At 38.5% G+C, this 22541-nt stretch overlaps 1 protein-coding gene across 2 annotated transcripts in view; it reads left to right on the top strand.

Annotated features, from left to right (window-relative positions):
* Mapre2 (microtubule associated protein RP/EB family member 2) overlaps positions 1-22541 on the top strand; it is a 159560-nt gene that overhangs the window by 36836 nt on the left and 100183 nt on the right. The window lies entirely within an intron of this gene.

Below are 22541 nucleotides of genomic sequence, written 5' to 3'. Positions count from 1 at the left end.
CCTGTGCCTTCTCAATGTCTCTTACATGTGTGATATTTTCTTCTTCTTTAGTATTTTCAAATTTTTCACTATGAAAATTGTAGAAATTGTGAAAAGCTTACCATCCTATCCCAAGAAATCATTTGTTGTTGCTTATTGTTTTAATAAATTTTGTTTTGTATATTTAAGGTATACAATCTGATGTTATGGGATACATATAGGTAGTCAAAAATTAATATAGTGAAGCAAATCAACATACTTATTATCTCAGTTACCATTTTTTGTTTTGTTTGCTCAATGCTCTTGCAACAAAATCTAGTCATTTAGCATGATTTCCATATATAGTACAATTTTATTACCTAAAGTCCTTTTTGTTTGTTTCAGGAATTGAACTCAGGGGCTCTTAAACACTGAGCCACATCACCAGCTCTTTTTTTCATATTTTATTTAGAGACAGTAAGAACCCGTCTCTAAATAAAATATGAAAAAAAGAGCTGGTGATGAAGTATGAACTTTATATTTTAGACTTTATATTTTACTTAGGGCCTCACTAAAGTTGCTGAGGCTGGCTTTGAACTTGTGATCCTCCTGCCTCAGCCTCCCAAGCCTGTAGGATTACAGGCATGCACGATTGCACCCAGCACCTAAAGTCCTCTTGAACATTAGCTCTTCAGAGTTGTTTCCCCTACATATCTGCTACTTGGTATCCTGTTTTATTTTTTCTTTTTCCTTCTAATGCTCATTCATATAATTTTATGTAATTGTTACCAGACGGTATACATTTTAGAACTTTGCTCTTTTATTTCATTTTATCTCGAGCAGTTTTCTATGCTGCTGTCTGTATTTGCAATTGTATTTTTAATGCCTGTTAACATATCTATAAGGTTATATACCATTATGTATCCAACTTGCCATTGTTACTGTATGGAGTCTATTTCAAAACTAACTTTGGTATGTTTTTAACTTATGGGTTATAACTGACTAAATAATACCCCTGAGGGGTGGTCTGAGACCCATGTGTCTCCACATCCCTCTGTGAATGATTTTTCAAAACATTTATTTTTTAGTTGTAGGTGGACACAATACCTTTATTTTTATGTGGTGCTAAGGATCGAACCCAGTGCCTCACACATGCTAAGTCAGAGCTCTACCCTTGAGCCATCTCCCCAGCCCAGTTTTTATTATACTAAGGAATCCTTAATTGGGTATTACTTCCGATTTTTAAAGAAATTCTTCACAAGAGTAATTTTTATTTTCCAAATACAATGTTCTCAAAAGCAATGGATGATACATTCTATTTTAATTTCCTCTCAGACCGTTGGCATCATCTGATACATACTTTCTGTGTTCTGTATAGTCTGTAAAACCAGCATGGCATCAGGTTGCCTGGTTACTTGTTCTGGGAGTGACACAGATTATCAGCATCCTTTATCTCAAATATCATTCTGCTTAAAATGTGTGTGCTGACGTGTCTGCCTCTGTTCTAAAGTTAGCCATGCTTCATTTGTCAAGAAAGCAATTCAAATGAATCTAGATTATCAGGCTAATATTCAACTACACTAGGGAGCTTGAGTGGTAAAGGTCAAGATAAGCTTCCTAGTACCTCCCCAAAGGATTTGCTTCTAGGCCTGCAGATTTTTTAATCTTCCAGCCAAACTCCAAACCCTGCTCTAGATGCTGACTTGTTACTCAGTTTTGGTTTTTCAAGGAACAACTACACTCTGTGACTGCTTTTTAGAGTTTCTCCCAGGCACTCTTGAGTTCTCATCATTGTTTTTGCTCTTGGTGAGTGACACGTTTCAGGCCTGTGTGAGTTAATGCCCTTCATGCACCATTACTTTGGTTTATAATCTGAACTGAACCATTAGCATCCTCTTCCAGTGTTGGTTTTAGAGAAAAGGTTTCCTTGGTTTGTCCAAAAAAAAAAAAAAAAAAAAAAAGTTTTGAATGCTTAGAATATTGTGTAATGACATTATTGCCTCTAGCCAGAAGAACCCTATTTCTATAATAGCATCTTAGGATGAAAATATCCAACCACTCCTGCTTAAGGAAATATTTTCCCTACAATATAAAATGAAATAGTAGTACAGCTACTCACAGCTATATTTAAATAAATAAAGGCTGCATCTCAAAAAAATGTTTTTGATGTTTTACTGTATAGTGAGGTATCAAAACATGAAGCATTTGTTTTTAAATTTTAATTCCATTTATGTAAAATTATTTTGAATTACATAAGAATGATAGAGGAGAAAATTCTGTTTGGAAAAATTGTCAGTTCTGGTTCAAAGAACAGAATCATTTATCCGGTTGGTATTCACTAGATGCTTTTTTTTTTTTCTTAAAATATTTTTAAAGTTGACCTTTATTTTGTTTATTTATATGTGGTGCTGAAAATCGAATCCAGTGCCTCACACATGCTAGGCAAGCACTCTACCACTGAGCCACAACCCCAACTCTCATTAGATGCTTTTAACTGACAGAATTTTTGATATTTTAAGATGGTCATAAAAGGCTTCAGAAGAAGTCAACTTTGAAAAGTCTACCTCTGTAAAATGGAAAGTTAAAAAAAGAGAGGACGTTCCAGGTAAAGAATGGAGCATAAACCTTCTTAAGGGGTTAGGAAAAGATTGATTTTAATGTAAACAATGGATGATTAGGAGAGAAAGATGAACAAGGGTCAAATTTTGCAGAGGCCCAAATACCAGATGAAATATGAACTTTATATTTTAGACCTTATATTTTAGGAAATACTGAATATGAGGCAATGTTCTCTAAAAAAAAAATCAGTGTATAAATGCCACTTTTTTTTATCCATTCATCTATTGAAGGACATCTAGGTTGGTTCCATAGTCTAGCTATTGTGAATTGTGCTGCTATAAACATTGATGTGGCTGTGTCCCTGTAGTATGCTCTTTTTAGGTCTTTTGGGTATAGTCTGAGAAAGGAAATAGCTGGGTCAAATGGCAGTTCCATTCCCAGATTTCCAAGGAATTTCCATACTGCTTTCCAAATTGGCTGCACCAATTTGCAGTCCCACCAGCAATGTACAAGTGTACCTTTTCCCCACATCCTCGCCAGCACTTGTTGTTGATCGACTTCATAATGGCTGCCATTCTTACTGGAGTGAGAAGGGCAGCAGAATAAAATAGACACTAGTATTGCTGTATGTATAAACGTGGCTGTATAACCAATGTGATTCTGCAACCTGTACACTTGGAAAAATGAGAAATTATACCCCATTCAAATGTATGATATGTCAAGATCATTGTATTGTCATGAGCAACTAATGAAAAAGAAAAAAAATCAGTGAGTTTTGGCAATCCAAACAGTTTTGCTACTACCTTCTCTAGTTCTTCAATTAGATTTGATTAGTTTGCACTATATTCATGTGTGGCAATACCTAACTGAGCCACATAAGCATGTATAATTAAGGCATGTTGGTAATAAAATATTTTTTAAAAAATAAAAAGGGAACCAATCTATGGCAGTTCTGGAAACCTCAATGGGGATCATAAACTAAAAAACTTCTAGGAGGGGTTGGGGATACAGCTCAGTTGGTAGAGTGTTTTGACTCGAATGCACAAGACCCTGGGTTTAATCCCTAGCAACACACACACACACACACACACACACACATTAAAAAAAACTAGTAAACTTCTAAAAGATGGAAAAGGGGTAAGATTATGTGATAAGTTTTAAAAAGAGCAAAAGAAGAACAAATATAGGAAGCAAAAAAAGGGAACAGCTCATATAGGTGAAATAAGAGAATAGAAGAAAATAGAAATTATAATGGTTTCCCTAAATAGACAATGTTTTGCATTCATTAAACTCTACTGCTCTTTCCCCCATCAAAATAAGTTGGTCAAAATAGGAAAGTATAAAAGTTCCTGCAAATTAAAAATGTAATTATCAAATTAAAAATCATTAGGACTTCCAGAGTATAAAGCAAAAGGTGAAAAAAATGGAAAATATGAGAAAATTATTAAGGGCACAGAAGAAATACCTAGAAGATCCAGCAGTCTTTAAAAGTTATTAAAAGACATAGCAAAAAAAGCAGAAAGATCAGATTAAAAGAGGCCATTAAATATGAAACAGGGTAAATTAAAAAACAAAAAACAACAAAAAAAAAAAACATCTTCCTGGAATTCAAGAAGAGATCTTAGAGCTTCTGTGGTCGAGACCATGGAACTTCTTTCATAGTCCTGAGGGAAGTGAATAACTTATAGATGAACTCCAGAAAAAAATTTTTTAAAAAAAGAAATAAAGGATAGTATCACTACCTATTAAACTATGAAACTATTGGAAGAATGCAGTTATATAAAAATATAAGAAATTCCAGCCTATAATGGAGAGTCAATGGCATTATTCCTTGGACTAAGTCAATAAATATAATTTTAAGAATGTCACTTAAAGTTGTAATGGTATGTCCCAACAGTAATACCAAAGGAATTAGTCCAAATGAGATAATAGGTTCCATGAAGAATGTCTTAAAAAATAGCCAAAGCTATTCTAAGCTCCGCCCCCCCCCCAAAAAAAAAGCAATGCTAGAGGCATCATGATACCTGAATTCAAATTGTACTACAGAGCTATAGTCACAAAAACTGCATGACACAGGCATTAAAAACAGACACAGACCACTGGTACAGAATAGAAGACACAGAGATAAACACACAGAGTCATTTGATCATTGACAAAGATACCAGAAACATACATAGGAAAAAGTGGTGTTGGGAAAATTGCTTATCCATATGGAGAAGAATGAAATTAGACCCTCATCTCTCATCCTGCACAAACTCAACTCAAAATGGATTAAAAACCTCAGAATTAGGTCAGAAACCATGCAACTCCTAGAAGAAAACATAGGGTCAATAACATATAGGCACAGGCAATGACTTTCTCAATAGGACCCCTGAAGCTCAGGAAATAATTCCAGTAGTTAATAAATGGGTGGTACCAAATTACAAAGCTTCTGCACCGCAAAGGAAATAATTAAGAATGTGAAAAGAGAGCATGAGTATTTTTTATCATAAGATGATGATATATGTTTCTTCAGCACCCCCCCCCAAAAAAATAATAGTTAAAAGTTCTAGGAAAACTAAAATATATATGTCGAGATTCAGATTTACTTAAAATGAAGTGTGCTTTTAAATAATTAATGCCATATGGTACAAAGAATCTGTTTGACTTTGATGCTTTTATTATAATATTATTTTGCTTGTGAGACTTAAAATGATAGAATTTTTTCTTCTTTTTGGAAGGTAACACCACTTGATTCTTGAAAGAATAAGAAATTATGTAGTCATAAATGCTGTTTGCTAGATTTCACATTTAGAAGCAATCTATAGACAAAACAAAGACAACTGTAGTCATAGATCAGAATGTAAATGTTAATCCTTTTATAAAGGAAATACATATGCTAAAATCACACAAATTAAAAGTAGGGAAGCCTGGGAGGAAACATATAATGGAGAGTTAGTGGCACTGTTCCTTGGAATAAGTCGAGAAATTTTTAAAGAAAGTTTCTTAAAAATCGTAATGGTTTCAAAGCCAGTCTCAGCAACTCACTGAGGTCCTAAGCAACTTAGCGAGACCCTGTCTCAAAATAAAATAATAAAAAAAAAGGCCTGGTGATGTGGCTCAGAGACCCTCTCCTCTGCCTCCCCAAAAAACGTTGTAGTGGTAACTGCTTTAAGGACTAAAAATATTATCAATAAAAGTGAGAGAAATGGGAAGTAACAAAAGTATGTTAAATTTCTTTCATAATGGGAAATAGATACTATGTTAAAAAGTGAAGGATAGATTATATATGAATTTTTTTAAAGAAATGATTGTAATCATAGAAGAGCTATATACAGAAATAAAGCCCACTAATTCCATAAAATGAGATTGGGGTAAAGGAGACATTTATTTTTCATATTATATATTCTGCTCCTCAGTTTTTAAATATGTGCACATTACCTTTATAAACTACAAAAAATTTTTATATAGGATGACTTGAAAGAAAGGGAGAGCAGAGACGGGGACTCTTGGAAGCTATTCTGCTTGCCTACATTTTAGGCATATGAGTATGGTGGAAACAAGGTTTGGGAGGATTGATTTGGAGGTTTGGTGATTGGATACTTGAACAGGATGAGTTTTGGGAGGGGAGGGGAGGGGGGATAGTAGAGGATAGGAAAGGTAGCAGAATACAACAGTTACTAATAGGGCATTATGTAAAAATGTGGATGTGTAACCGATGTGATTCTGCAATCTGTATTTGGGGTAAAATTTGGAGTTCATAACCAACTTGAATCCAATGTATGAAATATGATATGTCAAGAGCTTTGTAATGTTTTGAACAACCAATAAAAAAGAAAAGAAAAGAAAGAAAGGAAATGGAGAAAGAAAAGTAAAACATGTATAATGAACCCCACATATCACAAGCTGAATGTTAATCAAGGTCAGAACAGACTTAATTCATCTGTTCCCCATTTCCTTTTTTTTTTTCCTTGTATTTTAAAATAAAAAAAAAAAAGAAAAGAAAGCAAAGCAGAGTAATTTTTCCAGACTTACTGACGGGGTGCTCTAAACTGAAGTTACTGACAAAATGATGCCCAGAATAATATATCTATTTTTAAGTTACTGATGCCTTACTGTTTCTTAGTAATATTTCTCCAGAAAGGCTGAAAAGTCAAAATGTAGCTAGTAATATTTATAATAATGTCAAACTTTTGTTACAAGAATATGATAGCCCAAATATTTTAATCTAATTACAAGTATTATATATCATAGTATTAATTCATTACACTAAACGTATTATACTAAAGAACCATCATAGGCCATAGTCAACAAGTTCAATAAGAACAAAATCATATCATCTTTGGTCAAAATTTTCATACATAAAACAAAGCATTGCTGCTTTAGGCTCACTCTGTCAGGTATCTTTCAGTAGTTTAATTTGTGACACAGGGAAAGTTTCTAGGTTGCATTAGAAGCACTCACAGGCCGGGTGCAGTTTTGCATGCATGCCTGTAATCCCAGAGAGTCAGGAGGCTGAGGCAGGAGGATTGCAAGTTCAATGCCAGCCTTACCAACTTAGCAAGGCCCTAGGAAACTTGGTAAGACCCTGTCTAGAAATAAAATAATAATAATAATAATAAATAATGAAGGGTGCCTGGTGATGTGACTCAGTGGTTAGATCTCCTTGAGTTCAATCTCTGGTAACCTTCCCTGACCCCCGCCCCCCCAAAAAAGCAGCACTCACAATTCGAGGGCTATGAATATTTGTTTTCAGTTCCACCCTCCTCTGGTACCATCAGCTGGAATTTTTGTAAACTTCCTGGTCTTGGTAACTATTTACTAAAGGTTTTAAAATTCCTAATTTGAACCTGTGAAAAACATAGAGATCTTTTCCAACCCATTTGTAAGTTTCAAATTCTGTCCTTTTTCTTGCTTTTTTTTTTTTTTTTTTGGTACCGGGAATTGAACCTGAACCCAGGGGCACTCTGTTGAGCTATATCCCCATCCCTTTTTGTTTTTTATTTTGAGACAGGGTCTTTCTGAGTTGCCTAGGACCTTGCTAAGGTCCTAGCTTACTGAGGCTGGCCTCAAACTTGCTATCCTTCTGCCTCAGCCTTTCGAATCACTACAGATTACAGGTATGTACCATCACGCCCAGCCCTCTTCCTTTCATTCACGTCCAAATCTCTTCCTCCTCTCATGGAATATCCATTGCAAATATTTGCTGAAAGCCTTTTGACTATAAATGCCATGTTTTCTAGAGTGAAACAGAACAAAGCATTTTTTTTACAAATAAAAATATTTCAATTCTACTGACAACTATATAACTTGCTTTTCTCCAGCAAACGGAAACAAGAACTCTGAGATTCATAAAACTTAACTAAGAGTATCTGCAGAACAGAATCCAAAAGTTCACTTAACCTCCATTTCCCATTTTAGAGAGATTATAATCATGCAGAAACTTGGCTCTCACATTTGCCTACTGATTTTCAAGGGGAATCAAAAAACATCTTTTAAGTAAATTCAGCATGTATCTTTATCCCATATGGATGGCAACATCTCTCTGCTATAGGGTAATGTCTTTTGCCAGCTAAGTCAATACTTAGAAACTGAGAGAACCAACTGATTCTTTTAGTTTGCTGTAACTGTTTTTTCCTTCATGTAGTGAATGATTACAGTGATGAATTTAAAGGATGGAAATAAATGATCCTTTTGCCTCAAGGAAGAGAAATGGGAAAAATAAAATATGAAAAGTGATGTGGGCTAAATATAAATCTTGGGACTGCATAATTAGGAGACACTAGGGAGTTATTCTTAAGTCGTTTTTGTGAAATCCAGCTTCTCACCTTGATCAGTACTAGCAAGCCATATTTCTTAATCGTAATGTGTCCTTCATAGAATATCTGTACAATGCATGACATAAGCATGGATTTGCAGCTGTTTTATAACCGCTGTGAAGTTTTCTGGCTCTGCTCCATGGCACTGTGTCCAAGCTTCGGGAACTCTTCTCAAGTACTGTAGATGAGGGAGGAGGCCACTTGCACAATGATTTACTTTACCCAGAGTCGAGTGTTTTGCGTGCAGAATGTGAGGCTGCTGTTCCGCTGGTTATGTCCAAAGTGACCAGCCAAAGAAACGTTTTTTTGAATTTGTCATCCAGCCTCAGAACTTTCCCTCTGTGGAACTTTGGATGTTCTAATCATCAGTAGGAAATAGCAGCACTAGAATTCTTTATTTCTGCCACCTGATAATTCCCTATGAATCTTTAAACCATTTTAATTTCGCCTTTGATGGTATAATGTGATTGTAGTCAAAGCAGTTGTAAAGATGAGATGTGGTGATTGAATGTTCCAGACTCTCTGTCCTCATCCTGAAGGGACAGGGACTCTCAGGAAATAACTCATATCCCATTGCATTTATATTATCATCATTCATTTGACTACATTGCTGTCCTCTTCCTAGCTTTTTAATGAAGCAAGCTGAAGTTCTTTCTAAATGGTACTTAGAGGGTTAGCACTCTCACTGGACACCATCCAATAGGATATTGAGATGGACAATCTATCTCTATAAAAACTTTTGTGAAGAATTCAAAATAGAGGAAGCCTTTGCTTATCCTGATACTTAGAAGGCAGAACTAATATTTTAGGTTGGGAGACAACCAAATGAAATCTCACACTTATGGTAGAGGTTAAATTTCTTAGATTGTATAGGGCTATGTTTTAATCAGCTTTTTTCACTGCTGTGACTAAAAGACCTGTCCAGAACAATTGTAGAGGAGGAAAAGTTCATTTGGGGACTCATGGTTTCAGAGGTCTCAGTCCATGGACAGCTGGCTCCATTCCTCAGGGCTCCAGGTGAGGCAGAACAACATGGTGGTAGAGTGTGTTGGAAGGAAGTGGCTCACAGGATGATCAGAAAGTAGAGACTCTGCTCACCAGATACCAATCATATACCCCAAAGGCATGTCCCCACCTTCTCCAGCCACACCTACCTAACTTCAGTTACCACTCAGTTAATCCTATCAGAGGATTCATTTACTGGTTGTGTTAAGGCCCCCATAACCCAATCAATTCTCCTCTAAACCTTCTTGCATTGTCTCAGACATGAGCTTTTAGGGGCACCTCACATCCAAACCATACAGGGTATAAGTACCAAAAGTGAAACTTGGAATTTTTATCCTGAAAGTGATAGGGAACCATTGAAGTATTCTGAAAAAGCAAGGAGAGAAGATAAATCTAGTAGTGAAATGTCAGATTCTTTGAGAAGCAGGAGAGGAAGAAGGAAACTTCTCTTGAGAGACTCCTGAGCTAGGTATGAGGAGGATGTCTGAAGTAGGCTGTGATCTGTGGGACAGGGAGGGGAGGGACATGCATGTTCAGAAAGAAAAGAACAGGTGTGGTGATTGAATCAAAAAGATGGCAGGGAGAGGGAACAGGGTTCTGAGGATTCAAAACTGAGTGCTGATTATGGGTCCAGCTCAAGTAGGAGATCTGGAAGGGGAGCCAAGTAGGGGAAGGCTTCCTTGTTAAATGTACTATTTATTGTCCTAATCAATGCCACCAATCTAGCTTCTGCCTCTGGCCTGCTTGTTGGGTAAGCTAGAGAATGTAGTGATGAATATAGACACCACACGACAGGCCCACATTTCTCCAAGATGCTTCTGGAAACCCAAATGGAGATTTGATGTTTTGAGTTGCTCTCATGCATCTCTCCCCAGGGCAACTGGCTTAGTCAGCCAGAAACATCTGCTGATATTTTTGTCCCTACCACATGGGGTCAGGTTTGTTCTTTCTGCCTCCCCAGAAATATTTAGTAGCTCTACAGAACCACTGGTGTTGTCCAAAAAGCCTTTCATTTGTGTCCCGCTATCCCTATGCCATAGTGGCCAGGAACCTCTTTGTGACTTTGGCCTCTAGATCTAAAAGGGAACAGGCTCCCTCTACTCTCAAATTCCCAAGCTGACCGGGGGTATGGCTGGGGAATGAGGGAGAGAGCAGGGTCCCTCCTAGGGACACTTAACAGGCCCTGACACCAGTCTCCAACCAATCATGAAGTCTGAGTCTTTGAAGGATTTTAAGCTCTAGATACTTGAAAATCAGATTTTTGAGGCTCACAACTTTTTCTTCCTTGGGTTATTTATTCCCTGCCATGAACAGACTTGTAAAAGTCTGTTTTAAAACTCAATACCTGAATACTGAGTGTTTCCTTTTTCTCTTGTATTTCTGTTTAATCATGTTGAGGATGTGGGAATTGAGAGGGTAGATTAGTGTGTGTGTGTGTGTGTGTGTGTGTGTGTGTGTGTATGTATGTATGTATTTTCTAAAGATGGCTTCCATAGGGTCTTCCATTCCACATGATTCTCTTACAATGTGAGACTGACATTCCTCCTATGTAGGATATAAAGAGGGTCAGTCTGGGTGAACCATTGTAGCTACCTTGATCAGAGATGTTGAAAGCAGTGCTCTGTGATTTCCAAGACTAAGTTTTAAAAGTGCCATGCTCTTCTGCCCACTGTTTAGGGGCAATTATACTTGGAATGCAGTTGCCATTACTGTGAGGAAATCCAAGTCTCATGGAGAAGGTCTATATAGGTGTTCCAACCATAGCCCCAGCTAAGGTCCCAACCAGAAGATAACATCAGTCACCAGTTATGAGACTGAGGAGGCCTTTAAGATGACTTCAGCAGTAAGACTCCTTCAGACTACAGTGGCATGAGAGACACAAGTGAGAACCACCTAGCTGAGCCCAGTCAACCTCCAGAATGACAAGAGACAATAATAAACCAATTGCTCTTGTTTTAATCTGCTAAGTTTTGGGGTGATTCATTATGCAATAGAGAACTAACAGGGGGGTGTTGCTGTTATCAATTGCTGCCTAATGGACTACCTCAAACCTATTAACTTAAAATAAACCTTTTGTTGTATCTTTCGGTTTCATGGATCCAAGATTGAGCAAGGTCTTGACTGGGCAGTTATCTCTGATCTGTATAATGTCAACTATGATACTGGGGCTGCAGGAGGTTCTTCAATCGCATCTTTGGAACCTTGATGCTCAGTGTGATCTCTTCCCCTCGGCATGACATCTCATCCTCTAGGAACTTTCCACATGGCTCCTAGTTTTCCATAGCATGGTGGTCCCAGGCCAATCAGACTTCTCTCAAGCAGAATCTACCAGCCATTCATTTTAGGTTCTAGGCCAAGAACAGTCAGCATCATCTCTACCAAAATCTATTCTCAAAGCTGCTAGAGGGCCAGCCTAGATTCAAGGGAAAGAGAAATCCAATTTCTTGAAGGGATTGTGGCAAAAAAATGGTGACCACAGGGAACAAAGCAGAGCCTACGTTTGTATCTTAAAATGTTACTTCCTAAATTTCACACCCCTATTCTATGGATGAAGAAGATGAAACTAAGTTGTATAGTTGACCAAGGTTCTACAACTTCTAAGTACCAGCACCTGAATTCAAATTCAAGTTTGTATCAATCTAAACTGTGAACTATTTCTACTTTGCTTTTCTTCTGTGCAAAATATAGTAAGGATACACTTTACATTGTATTTTAATTCTAAATTACTGTTGTTAATAAGGAAGACTGGACCCTACCCTCTACCCCCAATACATACAAGTTGCAGCTCTAATTGTAGAAGATACTAAAGAGATATTGGAAATGGCCTGGCTTGGGGGATAGGCCTAGCTCAAAATCAACCCTTAGTGCCAGAAGGATAGAATATTGTAATTGGCAAGCTCAGAAGCACGGGGTTTAAAAAAGCTATTCCATGAAGGAGGACCAGGAAAAATAATATTTACATGCTATTTACCCTGCATGTTGTTACTTCTCATTTATAATGATTCTGTTGCACCCTCGAAGGCTGAAAGGATCCTCCTTGAGATGATGGGAATTTGGGGTTGGGGAGATGGGTATGAAGACATTTACATGGCTCCCATCAGCCCATCTGCAGACTCACTCTGTCGCCATTATATGTTAAGGCTGAGGTCCCTTTGGATTTCCTAGGGGTCTGATTCCTTTATATAGAAAGCAAATGGAAGCTTCTCGAAGGTGGCACTATAAGTGAACCCTTCGTGCTCATATCTTACAGACGTTGAATAAATGGGAATTGAGAACATGAAAATACCTGGCATTCTGAGTGCTAATTAAAGTATTTCCAATGAGGAAACAAAATATAAGCTCTAATTAAAACTTTTTTTTTTGATGGAAACTTAGTCTTTCTTCATGATTTCTAGTTGCATTCCTTTTTTTTCTTCCCATAATGAAGTAAGCTGCTTTAATTTTCTTTTTAAGAATTTTATTTGGATGAGGTCAGAAATGGAGGAATTTCTCTTCCATTACTCACACGCCTTCCCAGCTGCTGGCCTCGTGTTCCCTCCACACACTCTAGGGGAGCCATCCGCCAGCCATAGCCCTGCTGTGGTGCACACCAGACTTGACAGAGAAGCCCTAGACTCTGGAAGCCCCTACTCGCTAGGGTCCCTGATGGCCTGGGTTCTAAGTGACACTGAAATTCTGGAGGATCCTGATCCCTGACAGAATAACATTTCTTCTGCCCTTTCCGGGCTTTGTGTTTGTATTAAGGAGTCTCTGCACTCAGTTTGGACTTTTCAATATCAAAGTCAGCACTAAAGCCCAGTGGTTTGGTTGATATTTGAGAACCCCTAAGGAAATCTCTTGGAAGCCTCTGAGTCTTCTGGAAGGTTATTGATCTGTTAATGGTACTTAGCGTCTTGTCTCTTCATTTTTCTTGCCACCCAACGGAGCCAAAGGTGCCTTTGATCCCTTTTTAGGTGTCCTATACCCAGTCACATCATCATGATGCAATTTTAACGTGGAAATAAAAGAGGAGAAGAAAGGAATTTCATAAATGTGGACATAGACACATTTTAGTGAGAGCAGTCAAATAGGCATGTCTGTAGCTGGATGGTTGAACTCCAGCAATCTTGGCATCATGTAAATGAAAACAGATTTTAGCTCTGACTACAAATACAAAAGAAAAAATGCCTGCATCCCTTCTTCTAGAAGGCATCAAAGAAATGGACCTCGCTAGCTGAGGCTGAGAAATAAAATTAATAATCACAGTAAACAAGGGTAAGAAAATTATCTATCACATATCCTGCTAACTCCAAATCCTTTTATTTCTTCCTTTTCCATCAACATAATTTATAATTCTCCCCTCTACGTCTACTCCCTCACTCCGTGAAGATTGCTCTCCGGGCAGCCTCCTACCCCTCACTTCTTTCTGTTCCCTGCCTCTCAGCCTTTCCTGGCTTTACCGCCTTGCTCCCTACAGGGAATTGCCTTGGTGTTGTGGCCTCTGGCTTCTGTCCTGCCATCTCCTCTGCTGCCTCCCTACCCAGATTCTGCATTCCTCCTCCCAGGTTAATCAGACCCTAGGAAGGCAGGCTGACTAGCAGAGAATGAAGCCTTTGACATCTGGCAGGTGCGTTCATGCCCACTTCTGACACTTCCAGGCTAGTGACCTAGCCAAGTTACTTAACTAGTTACTGCCTCTGACAAATGGGACTTAGCATAGCCCCTTTCTCATACATTTCCTTGAGGACTGAGACACCTACTCATTGTAAAGCCTAGCACTGGACCCATAAAATGTACCCAAATATTAGGTGTTGCTCTTACTATGATTAGAGAATAGTTCACATCTGTGCCAACACTGCTAACGCTACTACAAATGAATGGTTTCTAACTTCAGTTTTCAGCCAAAGTCTTTACAATGTTTTTTTTCAAAGCCCTACACATTCCTGGTCCTTCTGTAATCTTTCTGACCTCAGCTCCTTCAGACTATCTCTCTGCCCCCTGCAGTGTGCATACATGCAACCCACTCTGCTGCAGACTTCCTTAAACAAGTCATGCTCCCACCTCAGGGCCTTTGAACTGGCTGTTGTCTCTGCCTGGAACATTCTTCTAATATCCACATGGCTGTTTGCTTCACCTCCCTCAGGTCATTGACTCAATTTCACTATTTCAGGAATGTTTACTCTGGCCACTCCATTGAAAATTATAACATCTTTCTGTACTCCTTGCCTCTCCCTTCCTCAGTTTATTTTTCCTGTAGAATTTGCCACCTTCTGACACACTGTATTTTTAAATTATTTTCTGCCTGTTTCTTCACCCTACTACATACACATGCTTGTATACTCGAGTGTAATGTCCCACAAAAGAAATGAATTGTCTGTTCACTTCTGCATCTCCAATGCCTAGAACTAGTTCCAACACATAGTAAGTGCTCAATAAATATTCACTAAATGAATGATGGAACCCTAATGCAAACATTATTACCATAGCGAATCTTTTCCGAGTTTCCCCAAGCATGGTTAATTTATTTTCTGAATTCCTATGTACATTCTTCAATTATAGCATTTATCATGTTGTGTTTTTATGGAAAACATATTTAAAGCTCTTAAATTTAACCAGATGGTATAATTCAAAAGCACTTTTTTATTTCATAGACTGAACTTCACGTAGCCCAGATTTGATTGAATGATTACAAAAATCATAATGCTCAGTGTTTTTAAACTGTTTTTAAAATGCACTCACATTGTGTTCTCTGAGTTATTCCACAAAATTAAATCCAAGATTATGGAAATCTCTAAGAAAAAGCAAATTAGAAAATAAATTCCAACATACAGAGAATCTTACCTTATCCAATGGCATGGTCTGTGTTTTGACAAGACCCAAACCTTGCTATTTTGCTAGCATTTCAGGAGGAGACTTGCAAAACTCTGCCTCTGAACATATCAGCATAGCTATCTATGTGGCCGATAAAGAATCTCCAAAGTCAGGGAATGTCAAAAGTCAGTCCTGGAAGGATGTTCCTGTATAGATTTTTTTCTGAAGTGGGCCTTCTTCATCTGGGAAAAAAACATTATTCATCAATGTTTCTCAAATAAAATGCTATAAATGGAAGAAAGAAAGAAAAAAGCCAGGAAGCATATGTGTCCATAAAATTCTCATTAGATCCAGAGAAAGAACTAGAAAATCATCAGAGGCCTCTGGAATAAAGGTAGTGAGCAAGGATCAATATAAAAATAAATACATTTATATGACACAGATGTAATTTCAGAGCCAATGTCACTGACTGGCCGATCATGTATTCATTCATTGCTGTCATTTTGGGTGTGGTGCATATTTTAAACCATTGATTGATAGACTGTACCTGCCACTTCCCACTGGACATTATCTTAGGACATATGCATGGGGAAAGGACTTTTCCCAGGGGAACAGAACTGACTGCTAAGTGGAATCTTCTGTCTGTATTTCGAGGTGATAATGATCTAGGGAAACCCCCATCTGAGGTGGTGTGACAGCTGTGAATGCCTTTGACAGTGATTATAAGCTTCAGTGAATACACTGTAACCTGGGAAAGGCATTCTTGATGAGTAGGGGCTTCTGGGATGGAACCAGGATTAACATTCAGTCCTGGCTAGTAAATTTCATATCTTTTCTGCTATTATATTTGGATTTCTCCAACACAAGACAATGTAAAAAAAAAAAAAAATCCCTTTCCTAGATGAACCTTATGTGTTGGAGAAGTAGAGAGAGAATTACTTCTGCTGACATGCGATTACTGGAGTTCTCTGGCCCAAGTTCTAGAGAAATGTGACTGTGCCATATGCCAGGAACTCTCAAAGTTTAAAATTTAGATTGGGGTCCAGTTTGGTCTTCCATGATTGGACCTATGTGCTGGGACCTGTTAATGGCTTCCTTTGGGGCTATAGGTCTCATACCTATGGCTCTGTGTCCTCTGGTCTGGTTTCAAAATCCTACTCTGCAAACATCCACTTAAAATATTTGTTTTTCTTTTTCTTTCTTTCCTTCCTTCCTTCCTTCCCTTTTTTTTTTTTTTTTTGTGTGTGTGTGTGTGTGCGCGTGTATTGGATCCTGACCCCACGAGAATAGGGACTCAAAGGTAGGATCAGTTTGTCTACTGCCTAACAGCTGCTTAGTAATTAACATGTTGGCCCCTTCTAATATTGCTGGGAGCATTCCAGTGCAAATACCTGTTGATTCCCATTCAACCATGTTTGATTTGATTCAAATTTTCATAGCAAAACTATGAAACCAGTATTAATACACCTACCTTATAGATGAAGAAACTAAATTTTTGAGATGCTGATTCTAGACATGTGACCCATGATTTAGTATCTCCCCCTTCCTTGAATATCTTTAGTCAAAAATCATGAATTTGCAAAGAATTGGTTTTCCTACTGTCAAGATTTCTTTATTTCTTTGGTGACTATCGATAGGTCTGATCTGAAATCAACCTCTTAAAAATATCTTTGAAAACAACTTACCAACATTGTATAAATACTTCTTTGTTCTTATCTAATTCAAATTTTCAGTGGCATTTGGTCCTAGAAACACCTTGCCCTCCACTGGTGCACATGCTCCCCCTCCCTCCCTGCTTCCCTCCTCCCTCTCCCTCTTTGTCTCTCTTTCTCTCTCTCCCTGAACCTGTTTCTGCCCTGGGTCCACTGAAACCACTCCTTCTTGTGACTTGTTCCCCTAATCAAAAATCTTTCACAGACTCCTTTTGTACATTTCTCTTTTGTCACTCAGCTATTAAAAATTCCATCCCAGGTCTTGTCTTTCTTCCTGAATGAGAGTAGCCACAGATTCAGTGATCAATTATGAGATAATTACCTCCAAATAATATATATCTCCAACACATCTCATAAGTTTAATGCCCCTGTATTTCCTTATTCAAGAAATACTTAATGATCGCTCGCTACACATGAAGCCCATTGGCCACTAGGATTTCCTATTAGCATTTCTCTATGTCCCAAACACATGAGAACCGAAGTTCCAAAAGAACAATTCAATCTGTATTCCTAAGCTTAATAAATGGTACTATTATCTACTTGGTCACCCAAGCAATATACTTGGGATCCATTTAAGATACCACTTTCTCCTTCAGTACCCATGGTTAACTGCCACCCACTGCCATACCCACATGCAGTCAGTCCTAACAGCTATACACTCTGACTATCTCAAATTTGTACTTTCTTCTTCACCCCCTTGACCTCCATTTGGTTTAGGTCTCCATCAGTTTTTGAGTTACTTTAATCTTCAATATTTTGTCCACACTGCTACCAGCATCAAACCTGATTGATACATAAATTTCACCATTAATTTCTCTTCCTGCAACACTTTTGTTTCTAGATCATCTTCAGAATTAAGGTCAAGTTCCTTAGCTTGGCCATAAGACCTTTCTCCCCAACATTGTTACTTACTGCATACTCTGCTTCCTGTCCATGCTGAACAGCCTACTGGTTCCAGTCACACCCTTTCCTACCTCTGTATCTGGGCATATTTGGTCTATCTTCCCTCTGCACTATCATTCCTCTTTAAAAGTGGCATTGTAGCCTAGTGGATAAACATGAAATTTGGGGGCAAGAATCTCTGATATCCAGTCTTGGACAAATTGCTTCTCTTCTTTAAGCTTTAATTTTATCCTTATGGTTGTTTAAAGAATCAAATCAGACATGGTTGAATAAATGAATGAATTATGTATTTATTTAATGCCTGCTGTCTGCCAGGCCCTGCTCCAGTAACTGAAGATACAACAGTGAACAAAACCGTTGAAGCCCCTTCCCTAAGGGAATTTATATTCTATCTATTGCATAAGAAGTGAACAAGAAAGTTTACTGTTATTACTCATCCAAAGTGGTATCATCTATCTGGGGGAACATGTCAGACTAATCCCAATTTCCATTTGGATGTTGGCACTCATTTTCCATGGTCCTGTACTACCATATATGATATCATTATTATAGCATTTGTAATCGTTAGAATTGCCAGTTATTTTTACCTTACTCACCCACAACCCTGGAAGTGGTCAGAGCCTGAGATTATTTTTTTTCTTGTTTTACTAGCTCTGAATACATAAGAAAGCCATTTATAAGTGTTAAGTAATGAATGAACATTTTTGGGTATGCCCAACATATTATTTTAAAATAATAACATCTACCACTAATGAGAATTTGCTGTGTGCCAGCTGCTGCTAAGAGCCTAAAATGCATTATGTAACTAACCCCACAGCAAAACTATGAAACCAGTATTAATACACCTACCTTATAGATGAAGAAACTAAATTTTTGAGATGCAACATAACTTGCCCAAATCACACAGTTAGGGAGTGGTGAGGTCAAGCCCAGGACCAGGGTCTATTTAAGTCCAGAGTTCCTACTTTAATCATGATACAATCATGGGCAATTGGAGATGTAAGACAGTGGCTTACAAACAATTTTTAAGTAAACCTGTGTGCATAAAACAAAGGTTGAAAACACAGACATACAATGACATTTTAGCTACCCCTTGGTCCCCACCATAATCTCTGTAACTTCTTCACCCTGCTGGTGGCTGGAGAAACAGAAGCAATTTAAAACTGTCCAGTTCTCAGTGTTACAGCCTCTTCCAATTTTATCCATCTTTGGATGAACCTTTGATGTCTGTCCTTTTCTAGCCCCTCTACAAGATGGTGTCTGGAGGACTGAATTGGGACGTGGGGCTTTTAGAAACACAAAAGGTGGCGGGGATTAGGGGCCTCCTAGTCTCATGCTGGTTCTTAGGTTTGCATTGTGAGTGTGCAGAGGAGGAGCTCTTCTGACCCCCTTCAGGGGTATTCTGTTGGGGCTCTGTGCTACACCCTTAAGCTGTAGTGTCTTCCTTCACAGGCCTAGCAGTGTATAACTTCCTCAGAGATTATTATTTCTCTTTTTTCAGCTCTGACTGCAAAGTTTCACCCTATGGACCTAGGTTAAAATATCCCTTTGCCTCTGTTGTAATGAAGCCCCTACTGCCACCACCACTGTCATAAACTCAGCTCTCTGATAGCACCATCCATTCAACCTCCTACTTATTCCCTGCTGGGCAGACAGAAACTTCTAGATACCTGCCACAGGTCATGCTTCTCCACTTCAGAGTCAAACTCAAACCTACTCTTTCCGCCATACCAAACCACCATGAACCTGTAATGTGATGAGACTGCACCTCTTTAGAGAAGGGAGATCTGTACTATGAGGGCTTTACCTCCTTAGGAAAGGTGTGTGTGTGTGGGGGGGTCTTACTATGATGGGCTGCAGCTCACTTAGTGAGGGAGACAGTTGCTGATCCATTTTTTTCAAGGTGGTTGTTTCCTAGATTCTCAAATATGGAAATAAAGTAAAAGAAAGCCCTTAGTTTTGGTTTCGAATTCAGCATATTTTTCTGTTTTTTATCCCCAGCCCTATTTTGTGTTTTTAGAGACAGGGTTTCACTGAGTTGCTTATTAGTGCCTTGCCATTGCAGGGGCTGGCTTTAAACTCTCGATCCTCCTGCCTCAACCTCCCCAGCCACTGGGATTAGAGGCATGCACCACCACGCCTGGCCCAGCCTGGTTTTTTTTTAATTATTTTTAATTTTTTAGTTGTAGATGAACACAGTGCCTTCATTTACTTATTTAAATGTGGTACTGAGGATCGAACCCCAGTGCTTCACACATGAGAGTAAAGCACTCTCCCACTGAGTTACAACCCCAGCCCGTCTTCAGCCTATTTAATGTTTCCCTTCTAAAGTAAGCCTGGTGGCCCGTAAATGGGAGAACACCACTCTTCCCTATCTTTATCTCATCCTTCTGTATACTCAGTTGAGTCTGGAAAGGATGGGATCCCTCCTCCCCTTTCCCGCCTTTTCTATGCTTTCTATATATCTACACCATCCTCCTTCCCATTCCCAAATTGGAATTTGCCCTCCTCTTTTCCCCTGGGCTGAACTTGAGAATGGCTGCCAGGTAACCTGATTTATGGGGAGAGGAATGAAAACACATCTGTTTAATATTTTCAAATTATTACCCCTGTTACCCCTGCATCTCTGAGGGTAATCACTGGTCTCTGGAGCTCTCTGGGTCCCTTTATAGTAGTGTGGCTCAGAGCAAGCATAGAGGAAGATTTACAAGGGCTCTTAGATACCTCCCTCACCTGACTTAATATCCCTCCCTTTCAGCCTATCAACCAGATTCTTGGCCATCATCTCTACTTTCATGAGCAGCCTAGAAACAAAGTGGGAGTATTCACTCCACAAAATTAGTGGGTATAATTAATGAACTATAATGAATTCTGACAGATTTAGTCCTTATGATAACATTAGTTATGTCCAACATATTACTTAAAAAGGTGATCATGGAAAAGTTAGCCGAAGATTCCTAATCGAGAAGCATACCCAAACATGTTGAATATTTGATTTGTAGACTGTGCCCTTCAACTTTAAACTGTCCCCCCAAAAGGGGAAGCTTTTGTGAAAGAGAACTAATTAATAAGGAAATTGACAACAGTGGTAACAGAAATAGTAAGAGGAAGCATGGTTCTCTGCAGCAGTGAGTGCATTCTGAGCCCCTTTAGCTCATTGTGCAATGTGAGACTTGGTATGTATCTCTTGTATTTAGATTTTTATTTGGGTACTTTGTTAAGTCTTAGGTCAGAACTGGATCCTGATTGTATGAGAAAGAAAAAAATTCTCATGTAAATGGGGATGTGCATGAAGGAATCAACTTGTGCACTGTGAACTAACTGGAGAAGCAGAATAAAATTATTAAAATAATAGCCTAAAAGGAGAGAATAAAATAGAAATAAAAGGGGCCCCCCTTGTTTGAAATTATCATTACCATCTGGTTTGTGAAACATTTGATTCCAATTCCAGAAGCTTGATACCAGAAATAACTTATAACCAGGGACATATGCTGGAGAATTGTCAGGAATGACAGAGTTTTTACTTGTTTTTAATATCTGTATCACAAAATAATGAAGCTGATAAAAGTCTACAATATTGGGGAGGAATGAACCATACATATCCTAGGACTTTCTGCCATACGCATTCTTGCCATGTCTTTCATACCCAAATTCTTCTTCCCTTTCCACCCCATGAAAGTTAAAAACCACTTCTGATAAGTAGATAATTCTTCAGACTCTCTTCTCTGGAGGAAAGTACTGGACATATTTGGGGTCTATACAAAATCTACAATCCATGGATTGTCTTTCACAGTGGTCATATTGGGTGTGATTCTTGATTCTTACCTCAATATATAATATTGGAGTAAACATTATAGACAGATCACTACTATTTAGTCCTATAAGATTAAAAAAAAAAAGCATGTCACTTTTAAGTTCCAGTTCACCCCTTCCTATATGACCTTCAGCAATTTACTTAAATCCCACTAGTTTATTCATTTTAAAAAATGGTTAATATTAATACTATCTCACTCATGGGCAATGCATTGGAAAACAACATTTCAATGACAGAGAGCAGCTTGAATGTTAAGAGCTTCCAAATACTAAATGAGGTGGTCGCTTATTTAATTCACATGGAAACAAAATAAATGGCACAGAATCAATGATCTGTATCAGAAGGCAGTCTAAAGATTTTTGAATTTGAGGGTTCTGGGTAACTGTGATCTTATAAAACAGTGGTTATTTTTAAAAACCCTCTTTAGGGATTCTTTATACAGAAAATCTCGTAATTTATGGTCTTTGATCCTCACATCATTAAAGGCTACATTGATTAGAAGGAAATACAGCTTATTAGGCTTTCAGATTATTTGCTTGAGGAGGTTGCTGCTTTGAAGAGTAAGGGAGGAACCTAGACATTTTTTAACCCCTCTAGTCGGATACCTTTTCTCGAAGGTGGCCACTAGGCCTTTTTTGGATTTTTTCCTGAAACATGCCCAAGTTTAGTTCTGATGGCATAAGAACTTGGTATTGAAGGAGTTAAAGGGTCTCCCACACCCCTTTGCATGAATCCTTCTTTTGTGTACACAGCTGCAGTCGGAGCACGGGTCGGAAAGGAAATGGTTAGAGGAAGAGCTGGTTTTCAGACAAGGCGAGTCTGCGAGGGGGGCTGCGGGGTGGCCTGGGGTTTTACATGCCAGATGTAGGCCTGCCCGGTGCCTGCCTGGAGAGGCTGGCGTGGTCACGCCGCGGCCCTGAGTGAATTGAGGCGAGGTGATGAGTTAGCGGGTTGCTATGGCGACCGGCCAGTCACGTGACCCGGGTGCTGTGCCGGCGCTCT

Source organism: Marmota marmota, unplaced genomic scaffold (genome assembly GCF_001458135.2).
Source record: "Marmota marmota marmota unplaced genomic scaffold, marMar, whole genome shotgun sequence".
In the NCBI taxonomy this organism is placed as follows: domain Eukaryota; kingdom Metazoa; phylum Chordata; class Mammalia; order Rodentia; family Sciuridae; genus Marmota; species Marmota marmota.
This window is presented reverse-complemented; position numbering and strand designations above follow the sequence as displayed.